A 12838-nucleotide genomic window follows, 5' to 3' on the forward strand; every position below is an offset into this window, starting at 1 on the left:
AAAACCTTGCAGAGACGCAACAAAAAAAGAAAATTTCAGGTCAAAATCCCTGATGAACATCAGTGCTAAAATCCTCCATAAAATACTGGCAAACTGAATCCAGCAACACATCAAAAAGCTTATTCACCACAATCAACTCGGCTCCATCCCTGGGATGCAAGTCTGGTTCAACATACACAAATCAATAAACATAATCCATCACATAAACAGAACCAATGACAAAAACCGCAAGATTATCTCAATAGATGCAGAAAAGGCCTTCAATAATATTCAACACCCCTTCATGCTTAAAACTCTCAATAAACTAGGCATTGATGGAACATATCTCAAAATCATAAGAGCTATTTATTACAAACCCAAGGCCATCATACTGAATGGGCAGAAACTGGAAGCATTCCCTTTGAAAACCAGCACAAGACAAGGATGCCCTCCCTCACCATTCCTATTCAACATAGTTTTGGAAGTTCTGGCCAGGGAAATCAGGCAAGAGAAATAAATAAAGGGTATTCAATTAGGAAAAGAGGAAGTCAAATTGTCCCTGTTTGCAGATGACATGATTGTATATTTAGAAAACCCCATTGTCTCAGCCCAAAATCTCCTTAAACTGATAAACAACTTCAGCAAAGTCTCAGGATACAAAATCAGTGTGCAAAAATCACAAGGATTCCTATACACCAATAACAGACAGAGTCAAATCATGAGTGAACTCCCATTCACAATTGCTACAAAGAGAATAAAGTACCTAGGAATACAAGTTACATGGGATGTTAAGACCTCTTCAAGGAGAACTACAAACCACTGCTCAAGAAAATAAGAGAGGACACAAACAAATGGAAAAACATTGCATGCTCATGGATAGGAATAATACTGTGAAAATGGCCATACTGCTCAAAGTAATTTATGGATTCAATGTTACCCCCATCAAGCTACCATTGACTTTCTTCACACAATTGGAAAAAACTACTTTAAAGTTCATATGGAATGAAAAAAGAGCCCACATAGCCAAGACAATCCTAAATGAAAAGAACAAAGCTGGAGGCATCACACTACCTGACTTCAAACTATACTACAAGGCTACAGCAATAAAAATAGCATGGTACTGGTACCAAAATATATGTATAGACCAATGGAACAGAACAGAGGCCTCAGAAATAATGCCACATATCTACAACCATCTGATTTTTGACAAATCTGACAAAAACAAGAAATGGGGAAAGGATTCCTTATTTAATAAATGTGTTGGGAAAACTGACTAGCCATATGCAGAAAGCCAAAACTGGATCCCTTCCTTACACCTTATACAAAAATTAACTCAAGATGGATTAAAGAGTTAAATGTAAGACCTAAAACCATAAAAACCCTAAAAGAAAACTTAGGCGATAACATTCAGGACATATGCATGGGCAAAGACTTCATTACTAAAACACCAAAAGCAACACAGCAAAAGCCAAAATTGACAAATGGGATCTAATTAAACTAAAGAACTTCTGCACAGCAAAAGAAACTGTCATCAGAATGAACTGGCAACCTACAGAATGGGAGCAAATTTCTGCAATCTATTCATCTGACAAAGGACTAATATCCAGAATCTACAAAGAACTTAAACAAATTTACAAGAAAAAAAAAACTCCATCAGAAAGTGGGCGAAAGATATGAACAGACACTTCCCAAAAGAAGTCATTTATGCAGCCAACGAACATATGAAAAAAAAAACTCATCATAAGTGGTCATTAGAGAAATGCAAATCAAAACCACGATGAGCTACCATCTCACGCCAGTCAGAAGGGCAATCATTTAAAAGTCAGGAAACAACAGATGCTGGAGAGGATGTGGAGAAATAGAAATGCTTTTACACTGTTGGTGGGAGTGTAAATTAGTTCAACCATTGTGGAAGACAGTGTGGCAATTCCTCTAGGATCTAGAACTAGAAATACCATTTGACCCAGCAATCCTATTACTGGGTATATACCCAAAGGATTATAAATCATTCTACTATAAAGACGCATGCACACGTATGTTTATTGTGGCACTATTCACAATAGCAAAGATGGAACCAACCCAAATGCCCATCAATGATAGAGTGGATAAAGAAAATGTGGCACATATACACCATGGAATACTATGCAGCCATAAAAATGAATGAGTTCATGTCCTTTGCAGGGACACGGATGACACTGGAAACCATCATTCTCAGCAAACTAACGCAAGAACAGAAAACCAAATGCCGCATATTCTCACTCATAAGTAGGAGTTGATCAATGAGAACACATGGACACAGGGAGGGGAACATCACACACCAGGGCCTGTTTAGGGGTGGGGGCCTAGGGTAGGGATAGCACTAGGAGAAATATCTAATGTAGATGATGGGTTGATGGGTGCAGCAAACAACCATGGCATGTATATACCTATGTAACAAACCTGCACGTTCTCCACATGCACCACAGAACTTAAAGTATAATAAAAAAAAAAAAAAGAAAGAAAAAGAAGAAATCATGTACTTTATACATATGTGTATAAATGTATGGCAATATGTGTATATATACATATATATGATAGCAAAAGTACTACATATCAAAATTTGTGGGGTGTAGCTAAATTAATACACAGAGAATTTTATTACCTTAAAGAATTAACTTAAGAGGAGGGCGTTCCAAGATGGCTGAATAGGAACAGCTCCAGTCTGCAGCTCCCAGCATGATCAATGCAGAAGATGGGTATTTCTGCATTTCCAACTGAGGTACCTGGTTTATCTCATTGGGACTAGTTGGACAGTGGGTGCAGCCCATGGAGGGTGAGCTGAAGCAGGGCAGGGCATTTCCTCACCCAGGAATCACAAGGGGCCGGGGGATTTCCCTTTCCTAGCCAAGGGAAGCTGTGACAGACTACCTGGAAAAACAGGACACTCCTACCCAAATACTGCACTTTCCCCAAGGTCTTAGCAACTGGCAGACAAGTAGATTCTCCCCTGTGCCTGGCTTGGTGGGTCCCATGCTCACAGAGCCTTGCTCACTGCTAGTGCAGCAGTCTGAGATCAAACTGTGAGGGAGCAGTCTGGCTGGGAAAGGGGCGTCTGCCATTGCTGAGGCTCAAGTAGGTATACAAAGCAGCTGGGAAGTTCAAACCAGGTAGAGTCCACTGCAGCACAAGGCCTACTGCTCTAGACTCCACCTCTGTGGGCAAGGCATAGGTGAATAAAAGTCAGCAGGCAACTGCTGCGATTTAAACATCCCTGTCTGACAGCTCTGAAGAGCACAGTGTTTGAACTCTGAGAACAGACAGAGGGCCTCCTCAGGTGGGTCCCTGACCCCTGTGTAGCCTGACTGGGAAACACCTCCCAGTAGGGGCCAACAGACAGCTCCTATAGGTGGCTGCCCCTCTGGGACGAAGCTTCCAGAGGAAGAATCAGGTAGCAGTATTTGCTGTGCTGCAGTATTTGCTGCTCTGCAGCCTCCACTGGTGATACCCAGGCAAACAGAGTCAGGAATGGACCTCCAGCAAACTCCAACAGATCTGCAGCTGAGGGACCTGACTATTAGAAGAAAACTAACAAACAGAAAGGAACAGCATCAACATCAACAAAAAGGTCATCTACACCAAAACCCCATCTGTAGGTCACCAACATAAAAGACCAAAGGTAGATAAAAGCATAAAGATGGGGAGAAACCAGAGCAGAAAAGCTGAAAATCCTAAAAAAATCAGAGTACCTCTTCTCCTCCAAAGGATCGCAGCTCCTCACCAGCAATGGAACAAAGCTGGACGGAGAATGACTTTGACGAGCTGACAGAAGTAGGCTTCAGAAGGTCGGTAATAACAAACTTCTTGAAGCTAAAGGAGGATGTTCAAACCCATCGCAAAGAAGCTAAAAAAACCTTGAAGAAAGATTAGACGAATGGCTAACTAGAATAAACAGTGTAGAGAAGATCTTAAATGACCCAATGGAGCTGAAAACCATGGCACGAGAACTTTGTGATGCATGCAGAAGTTTCAATAGCTGATTTGATCAAGTGGAAGAAAGGGTATCAGTGATTGAAGATGAAATTAATGAAATAAAGCGAGAAGACAAGGTTAGAAAAAAAGGGTAAACAGAAAGGAACAAAGCCTCCAAGAAATATGGGACTCTATGAAAGGACCAATCTACATTTGATTGGTGTACTTGAAAGTGATGGGGAGAATGGAACCAAGTTGGAAAACACTCTGCAGGATATTATCCAGGAAAACTTCCCCAACCTAGCAAGACAGGCTAACATTCAAATTCAGGAAATACAGAGACCACCACAAAGATACTCCTCGAGAAGAGCAACCCCAAGATACATAATTGTCAGATTCTCCAAGGTTGAAATGAAGGAAAAAGTGTTAAGGGCAGCCAGAGGGAAAGGTTGAGTTGCCCACAAAGGGAAGCCCATCAAACTAACAGCAGATCTCTCGGCAGAAACCCTACAAGCCAGAAGAGAGTGGGGGCCAGTATTCAACATCCTTAAAGAAAAGAATTTTCAACCCAGAATTTCATATCCAGCCAAACTAAGCTTCACAAGTGAAGAAGAAATAAAATCCTTTATAGACAAGCAAATGCTGAGACATTTTGTCACCACCAGGCCTGCCTTACAAGAGCTCCTGAAGCAAGCACTAAACATGGAAAGAAACAACTGGTACCAGTGACTGAAAAAAAACACCCAAAGTGTAAAGACCATCGATGCTAGGAAGAAACTGCATCATTTAACGGGCAAAATAACCAGTAAACATCACAATGACAGGATCAAATTCACACATAACAATATTAACCTTAAATGTAAATGGGCTGAGTGCCCCAATTAAAAGACACAGACTAGAAAATTAGACAGAGTCAAGACATCAGTGTGCTGTATTCAAGAGGCCCATCTCACATGCAAAGATGCACAGAGGCTCAAAATAAAGGGATGGAGGAAGATTTACCAAGGAAATCCAAAGCAAAGAAAACAAGGGGTTGCAATCATAGTCTCTGATAAAACAGACTTTAAACCAACAAAGATCAAAAGAAACAAAGAAGGCCATTACATAATGGTAAAGGTATCAATTCAACAAGAAGAGTTAACTATCCTAAATATATATGCACCCAATACAGGAACAACCAGATTCATAAAGCAACTCCTTAGAGACCTACAAAGAGACTTAGACTCCCACACAATAGTAATGGGAGAATTTAATACCCCATTGTCAGTATTAGATAGATCAACGAGACAGAATGTTAACAAGGATATCCAGGAATTGAACTCAGCTCTGCAACAAGCAGACCTAATAGATAACTCTCCACCCCAAGAACTCTCCACCCCAAATCAACAGAATATACATTCTTCTCAGCACCACATCGCACTCATTCCAAAATTGACCACATAGTTGGAAGTAAAACACTCCTCAGCAAATACAAAAGAACAGAAATTACAACAAACTGTCTCTCAGACCACAGTGCAATCAAATTAGAACTCAGGATTAAGAAACTCACTCAAAACCGCACAACTACATGGAAACTGAACAACTTGCTCCTGAATGACTACTGTGTAAATAACAAAATGAAGGCAGAAATAAAATCAATGAGAACAAAGACACAATGTACCAGAATCTCTGGGACACAATTAAAGCAGTGTGTAGAGGGAAATTTATAGCACTAAATGCCCATAAGAGAAAGAAGGAAAGATCTAAAATTAACATCCTAACATCACAATTAAAAGAACTACAGAAGCAAGAGCAAACAAATTCAAAATCTAGCAGAAGGCAAGAAATAGCTAAGATCAGAGCAGAACTGAAAGAGACAGACAAAAAAGCCCTTCAAAAAATCAATGAATCCAGGAGCTGGTTTTTTAAAAAGATCAACAAAATTGATAAACCTCTAGCAAGACCGATAAAGAAGAAAAGACAGAATAATCAAATAGACGCAATAAAAAATGATAAAGGGGACACCACCACCAATGCCATAAAAATGCAAACTACCATCAGGGAATACTATAAACACCTCTGTGCAAATAAACTAGAAACTTAAGAAGAAACAGGTAAATTCCTGGACACATATGCCCTCCCAAGAGCTGGCTTTTTGAACAGATCAACAAAATTGACATACCGCTAGCTAGACTAATAAAGAAGAACAGAGAGAAGAATCAAATAGATACAATAATAAATGATAAAGGGAATATCACCACCGACCTCACAGAAATACAAACTACCATCAGAGAATACTATAAACACCTCTATGCAAATAAACTAGAAAACCTAGAAGAAATGGATAAATTCCTGGACACATAACACTCTCCCAAGACTAAACCAGGAAGAAGCTGAATACCTGAATAGACCAATAACAGGCTCTGAAATTGAGGCAATAATTAAGAGCCTACCGACCAAAAAAGTTCAGGACCAGACGGATTCATAGCCAAATTCTACCAGAATCTACAAGCAAGATCTGGTACCATTCCTTCTGAAATTATTCCAATCAATAGAAAAAGAGGGAATCCTCCTTAACTCATTTTATGAGGCCAGCATCATCCTGATGCCAAAGCCTGGCAGAAACGCAACAAAAAGAGAACATTTTAGACCAACATCCCTGATGAACGTTGAGGCAAAAATCCTCAATAAAATACTGGCAAATCGAATCCAGCAGCACATCAAAAAATTTATCCACCATGATCAAGTGGGCTTCATACCTGGGATGCAAGGCTGGTTCAACACACACAAATCAATAAACATAATCCAGCATATAAACAGAACCAAAGACAAAAAACCACATGATTATCTCAAAACATGGAGAAAAGGCCTTTGACAAAATTCAACAGTCCTTCATGCTAAAAACTCTCAATAAATTCAGTACTGATGGAACGTATCTCAAAATAGTAAGAGCTATTTATGACAAACCCACAGCCAGTATCACACTGAATAGGCAAAACCTGGAAGCATTCCCTTTGAAAACTGGCACATTACAGGGATGCCCTTTCTCATCACTCCTATTCAACAGTATTTGAAGTTCTGGCCAGGCAATCAGGCAGGAGAAAGAAATAAAGGGTATTCAATTAGGAAAAGAGGAAGTCAAATTGTCCCTGTTTGCAGATGACGATTGTATATTTAGACAATCCCATCGTCTCAGCCCAAAATCTCCTTAAGCTGATAAGGAACTTCAGCAAAGTCTCAGGATACAAAAATCAATGTGCAAAAGTCACTAGCATTCTTATACACCACTAACAGACAGAGAGCCAAATCAGGAGTGAACTCCCATTCACAATAGCTTCAAAGAGAATAAAATACCTAGGAATCCAACTTACAAGGGATGTGAAGGACCTCTTCAAGGAGAACTACAAACCACTGCTCAATGAAATAAAAGAGGACACAAACAAATAGAAGAACATTCCATGCTCATGGATAGGAAGAATCAATATCATGAAAATGGCCATATTGCCCAAAGTAATTTATAGATTCAATGCCATTCCCATTAAGTTACCAATGACTTTCTTCACAGAATTGGAAAAAACTACTTTAAAGTTCATATGGAACCAAAAAAGAGCCCGCATTGCCAAGACAATCCTAAGCCAAAAGAACAAAGCTGGAGGCATCACACTACCTGACTTCAAACTATACTACAAGCTACAGTAACAAAAACAGCATGGTACTGGTACCAAAACAGATATAGACCAATGGAACAAAACAGGGGCCTCAGAAATAACACCACACATCTACAACCATCTGAATTTTGACAAACCTGACAAAAACAAGAAATGGGGAAAGGATTCCCTATTTAATAAATGGTGCTGGGAAAACTGGCTAGCCATATGTAGAAAGCTGATATTGGATCCCTTCCTTACATCGTGTACAAAAATTAATTCAAGATGGATTAGAGACTTAAATATAAGACCTAAAACCATAAAAGCCCTAGAAGAAAACCTAGGCAATACTATTCAGGACATAGGCATGCGCAAGGACTTCATGACTAAAACACCAAAAGCAATGTCAACAAAAGCCAAAATTGACAAATGGGATCTAATTAAACTAAAGAGCTTCTGCATGGCAAAAGAAACTACCGTCAGAGTGAACAGGCAACCTGCAGAATGGGAGAAAATTTTTGCAATATACCTATCTGACAAAGGGCTAACATCCAGAATTTACAAAAACTTAAAACGAATTTACAAGGGAAAAAAAACATCAAAAAGTGGGCAAAGGATATAAACAGACACCTCTCAAAAGAAGACATCTGTGCAGCTAACATGAAAAAATGCTCATCATCACTGGTCATCAGAGAAATACAAATCAAAACCACAATGAGATACCATCTCATGCCAGTTAGAATGGCAATCATTAAAAAGTCAGGAAACAACAGATGCTGGAGAGGATGTGGAGAAACAGGAACGCTTTTGCACTATTGGTGGGAGTGTAAATTAGTTCAACCATTGTGGAAAACAGTGTGGCGATTCCTCAAGGATCTAGAACTAGAATTACCATCTGACCCAGCAATCCTATTATTGGGTATGTACCCAAAGGATTATAAATCATGCTACTATAAAGACACATGCACAAGTATGTTTATTGTGGCACTGTTCACAATAGCAAAGACTTGGAACCAACCCAGATGTCTTTCAATGATAGACTGGATAAAGAAAATGTGGCACATATACACCACGGAATACTATGAAGCCATAAAAAAGGACGAGTTCATGTCCTTTGCAGGGACATGGATGACACTGGAAACCATCATTCTCCGCAAAGTATCACAAGGACAGAAAACCAAACACCGCATGTTCTCACTCATAGGTGTGAACTGAACAATGAGATCACTTGGACACAGGGTGGGGCACATTACACACGGGGCGCCTGCTTGGGGGTGGGGGCTGGGGAGGTATAGCATTAGGAGAAATACCTAATGTAAATGCTGAGATGATGGGTTCAGCAAACCAATATGGCATATGTATACCTATGTGTCATACCTGCACGTTGTGCACACGTACCCTAGGACTTAAAGTATAATAAAAAAAAAAATTAAGACAGAAAAAAACTATTCAGACAAGCATCCAACTCAAAACATTAGAAAAAGAACATAAAATCTAAAGAAAATAAAAAGGAAGGAAAATATAAACAACATTAATTAAATTAAAAAAAAAAACATCTAAAAGGGAAAGAATAATTTGTGCAAGCACCTCGGGCATTAGATAGCACGCAAAGGAGACCCCTACCCTAAAAGCCTTTCACTGGGGCTTCAAACATTCCATGAGCTTTCTCAGTTTCTGATGTGAGTTGAGAATACCAAGCTATTCTCATGTCTTGTTTTTTATTTGCATTTTATGTGGCAGTTAGAAGTAGCCCTGAAGAGTCAAGGAAGTTGTTACCAAGCCCAGGAAGAGTTGCAGCCATGGAAAAAGTGTTGTGTAATGGGGACTGTGGCCAAAGGAGGTGGAACTCAGCCACTACCCAAATGCAGTCACCCTCCAGTCTCCTGCTAGAGTCTCCCACCAGCCAATCAGAGTCAGAGGGGCAAGCAAGCCTAGATGTGCCTGGCCAGAGAAATCAGGCTCCCAGGGCATAGCGCAGGTTGAGGGACAAACAAGAGATACATAAGTGTGAGCAGAGAAAAACCAGCACAGAATCTTTAAATCTCTTAATGATTTTTCTTATTTTAGAGCATTATCTAGGATCTTCAGCAGTGGGGATTGTGATATCTTTCTTTTGATCTTAACTAGAATGAATGCAAAGTATCTTCATTAATTATAATGCATGCTCTAGGTTTTTGATATATAGCGCTTATCAAGTTAAGAAACTTCAGTCTCGTTCCTAGTTTTCTAAGAGTTTATTACAAATAGACATTGAACTTTATTAGATGTTTATTTACACATATTGAGATAATGATTTCTTCCCTTTGATCCATTAATATGGTAAATTACATGGATACATTAAAGATTTTCTCTTTTTTCCCATTGAAAATGTTTTACCTTTTACGTGAAACATAACTGTAAAAGTGTGTAGATAAAATGTATGTATATTTTAAGGAATAGTAATCAAATGAGCACTCATGTAACACTGATACAGCATGAGAAATAGAACATTACCAACAATTTAAAAGCTGTACACTCCTCCCAAATCACATATCCTTTCCTCTGCCAGAGAGGTAAGCACGTTCTTAAAATTCATGTTAATCTTTTTTTTTTTAACTTCTTCTTATGTAGTCCTAACTCTCATATATGCATCCTAACAATACATTGTTTAGTTTTGGTTTTTAAAAGAATGTTCACATAAAATCATTGCATATATATTCATCTATAACTCATCTTTTTTTGCTTAAGATTATACTTTTGAGATTCAGTTATGTTGAATTTCTAGCTGTAGTTAATTAATATTCACTATGGTATGGCACTTCATCAAATGATTGTACTGCAGTTTATGAATCCATTCTACTGTTGATAAATATTTGAGTTGTTTCCAGATTTTTGCTACTGTGAATCACTGTGCTAAAATACTCTTTTATAGCTACCCAGGTACCCATGTGAAAGAATTTCTTTAGGTTATATATCTAGTATATACATTGCTGATTTGTAGGATATGTACACCTTACCAAATGATAAAAAACTGTTTCCCACTGGCTGCACTAATCCATGCTACCCTTACCAATATACTTACGTGCCAAAACTTGCTAGTGTCCAACTTTTTAATTTTTGCCTATCTGATAATGGTGAAAATGTATTTCATGGAGGTTTTAATTTGCATTTATCTAAATATTAATGAAATTGAGTATATTTTCATATATTCCATGACCATTCACATTTCACCTTGGGCAAAAATGCTTATTTTTGTCTATTTGCCTACTGGCTTATCTGGGTTTTTTTGTTTATTGTTTTGTTTTGTGGTTTCTTTCTACAGATTCATAGGAATTATCTAATATTCCATATACTATGCTTCTGTTTGTTTTAAATGATACAGATCGATCTGAAAATTCATAAGTTTAGAGGATTAGGATGTGGACAACTTTGCAGGAAGCATTATTCTGCTTACCACAATTTTCTTTTGCTATTAGGTCAGACTTCTTAGCAAGACAAGTTTTGGTTTTTCCTTTTTTTTTTTTTTGAGACAGAGTCTCGCTTTGTCATCCAGGCTGGAGTGCAGTGGCCAGATCTCGTCTTACTGCAACCTCCACCTCCCAGGTTCAAGCAGTTCTCCTAACTCAGCCTCTCAAGTAGCTGAGATTACAGGAGCATGCCACTGCGCCAGACTAATTATTGTATTTTTAGTAGAGACAGGGTTCCGCCGTGTTGGCCAAGCTGGTCTCAAACTCTTGACCTCAGGTAATCTGCCCACCTTGGCCTCCCAAAGTGTGAGGTTACCGGTGTGAGTCACCGTGCCAAGCCTGGGTTTTCCTTTTCAACTCTTCTATCCTATGTTCTTCATTTATTTGGCAGGCTAAGATATTCAATGCAGTGCTCAACAGAAGCAGTGATAGTATCATCCTTAACGTTCTTAAACTAAAGAAAGTATTTCAAAAAAATTTGTCACTGGCCGGGTGCGGTGGCTCACGCCTGTAATCCCAGCACTTTGGGAGGCCGAGGTGGGCGGATCACAAGGTCAGGAGATCAAGACCATCCTGGCTAACACGGTGAAACCCCGTCTCTACTAAAAATACAAAAAAAACAAAATTAGCCGGGCATTGTGGCGGGCGCCTGTAGTCCCAGCTACTCCGGAGGCTGAGGCAGGAGAATGGCGTGAACCCGGGAGGCGGAGCTTGCAGTGAGCCGAGATTGTGCCCCTGCACTCCAGCCTGGGCGACAGAGCGAGGCTCCATCTCAAAAAAAAAAAAAAAAAAAAAAAAAATTCGTCACTGAATATGAGTTTACTGAATGTTTTTGAAGTTGCCTTTTACTGGTTAAAGAAAGTTTTCTTCTATGCATAGTTTCCTAGAAATATTAACCATGAATGTGTGTTGAAAATTATTGAATGTTCACAATTGCAAAGATATGAAACCAACCTAAGTGTCTATCAATCAATGATTGGAAAAATAAAATGTGGTATATATACACCATGGAATACTATTCAGCATAAGAAAGAACAAAATAATGTCTTTTGCAGCAACTTGGATGGAGCTGGAGGCCATTACTCTAAGTGAATTAACTCAGTAATGGAAAATCAAATACAGTGTGTTCTCACTTATAAGTGGGAGCTAAGGTATGGGTATGCAAAAGCTTGCAGAGTGGTAAAATGAACTTCGGAGACTCAGAAAGAGGAGAGTCGGAGAGAGGTGAGGGATAAAAAGCTGCATATAGGCTGGGCACAGTGGCTCATGCCTGTAATCCTAGCATTTTGGGAGGCCGAGGCAGGCAGATCACTTTAACTTAGGAACTGGAGACCAGCCTGGGCAACATGGCAAAACTCCGTCTCTACAAAAAATACAAAAAAATTAGCCAGGCATGGTGGCACAAGCCTGTAGTCCCAGCTACTTGCAGGGGCTGAGGTGGGAGGACTGCTTAAGCTCAGGAGGTTGAGGCTACAGTGAGCTGAGATTGTGCCACTGCACTCCAGCCTGGTGACAAACTGCATATTGGGTACAATGTACACCACTCAGGTGATGAGTGCACTAAAATCTTAGATGTCACCACTGTACAATACATGCATGTAATAAAAAGCTACTTGTACCTCAAAGGCTATTGAAATTATATATTTATAGTATGTATAATAAATAATGCATATTATATATTATATAATATACATAATATATATATATATTTGCCATGTTGCCCAGGCTGGACTCCAACTCCTTCTCCCATTCTGAATATATATATTATGTATATAATATAATATAATAGCCTTGCTTTAAAAAACTTGAATGCTTTTTCTCCTTTAATCTCTCCTTTAA

This window comes from Piliocolobus tephrosceles, chromosome 14 (assembly GCF_002776525.5).
Source record: "Piliocolobus tephrosceles isolate RC106 chromosome 14, ASM277652v3, whole genome shotgun sequence".
In the NCBI taxonomy this organism is placed as follows: domain Eukaryota; kingdom Metazoa; phylum Chordata; class Mammalia; order Primates; family Cercopithecidae; genus Piliocolobus; species Piliocolobus tephrosceles.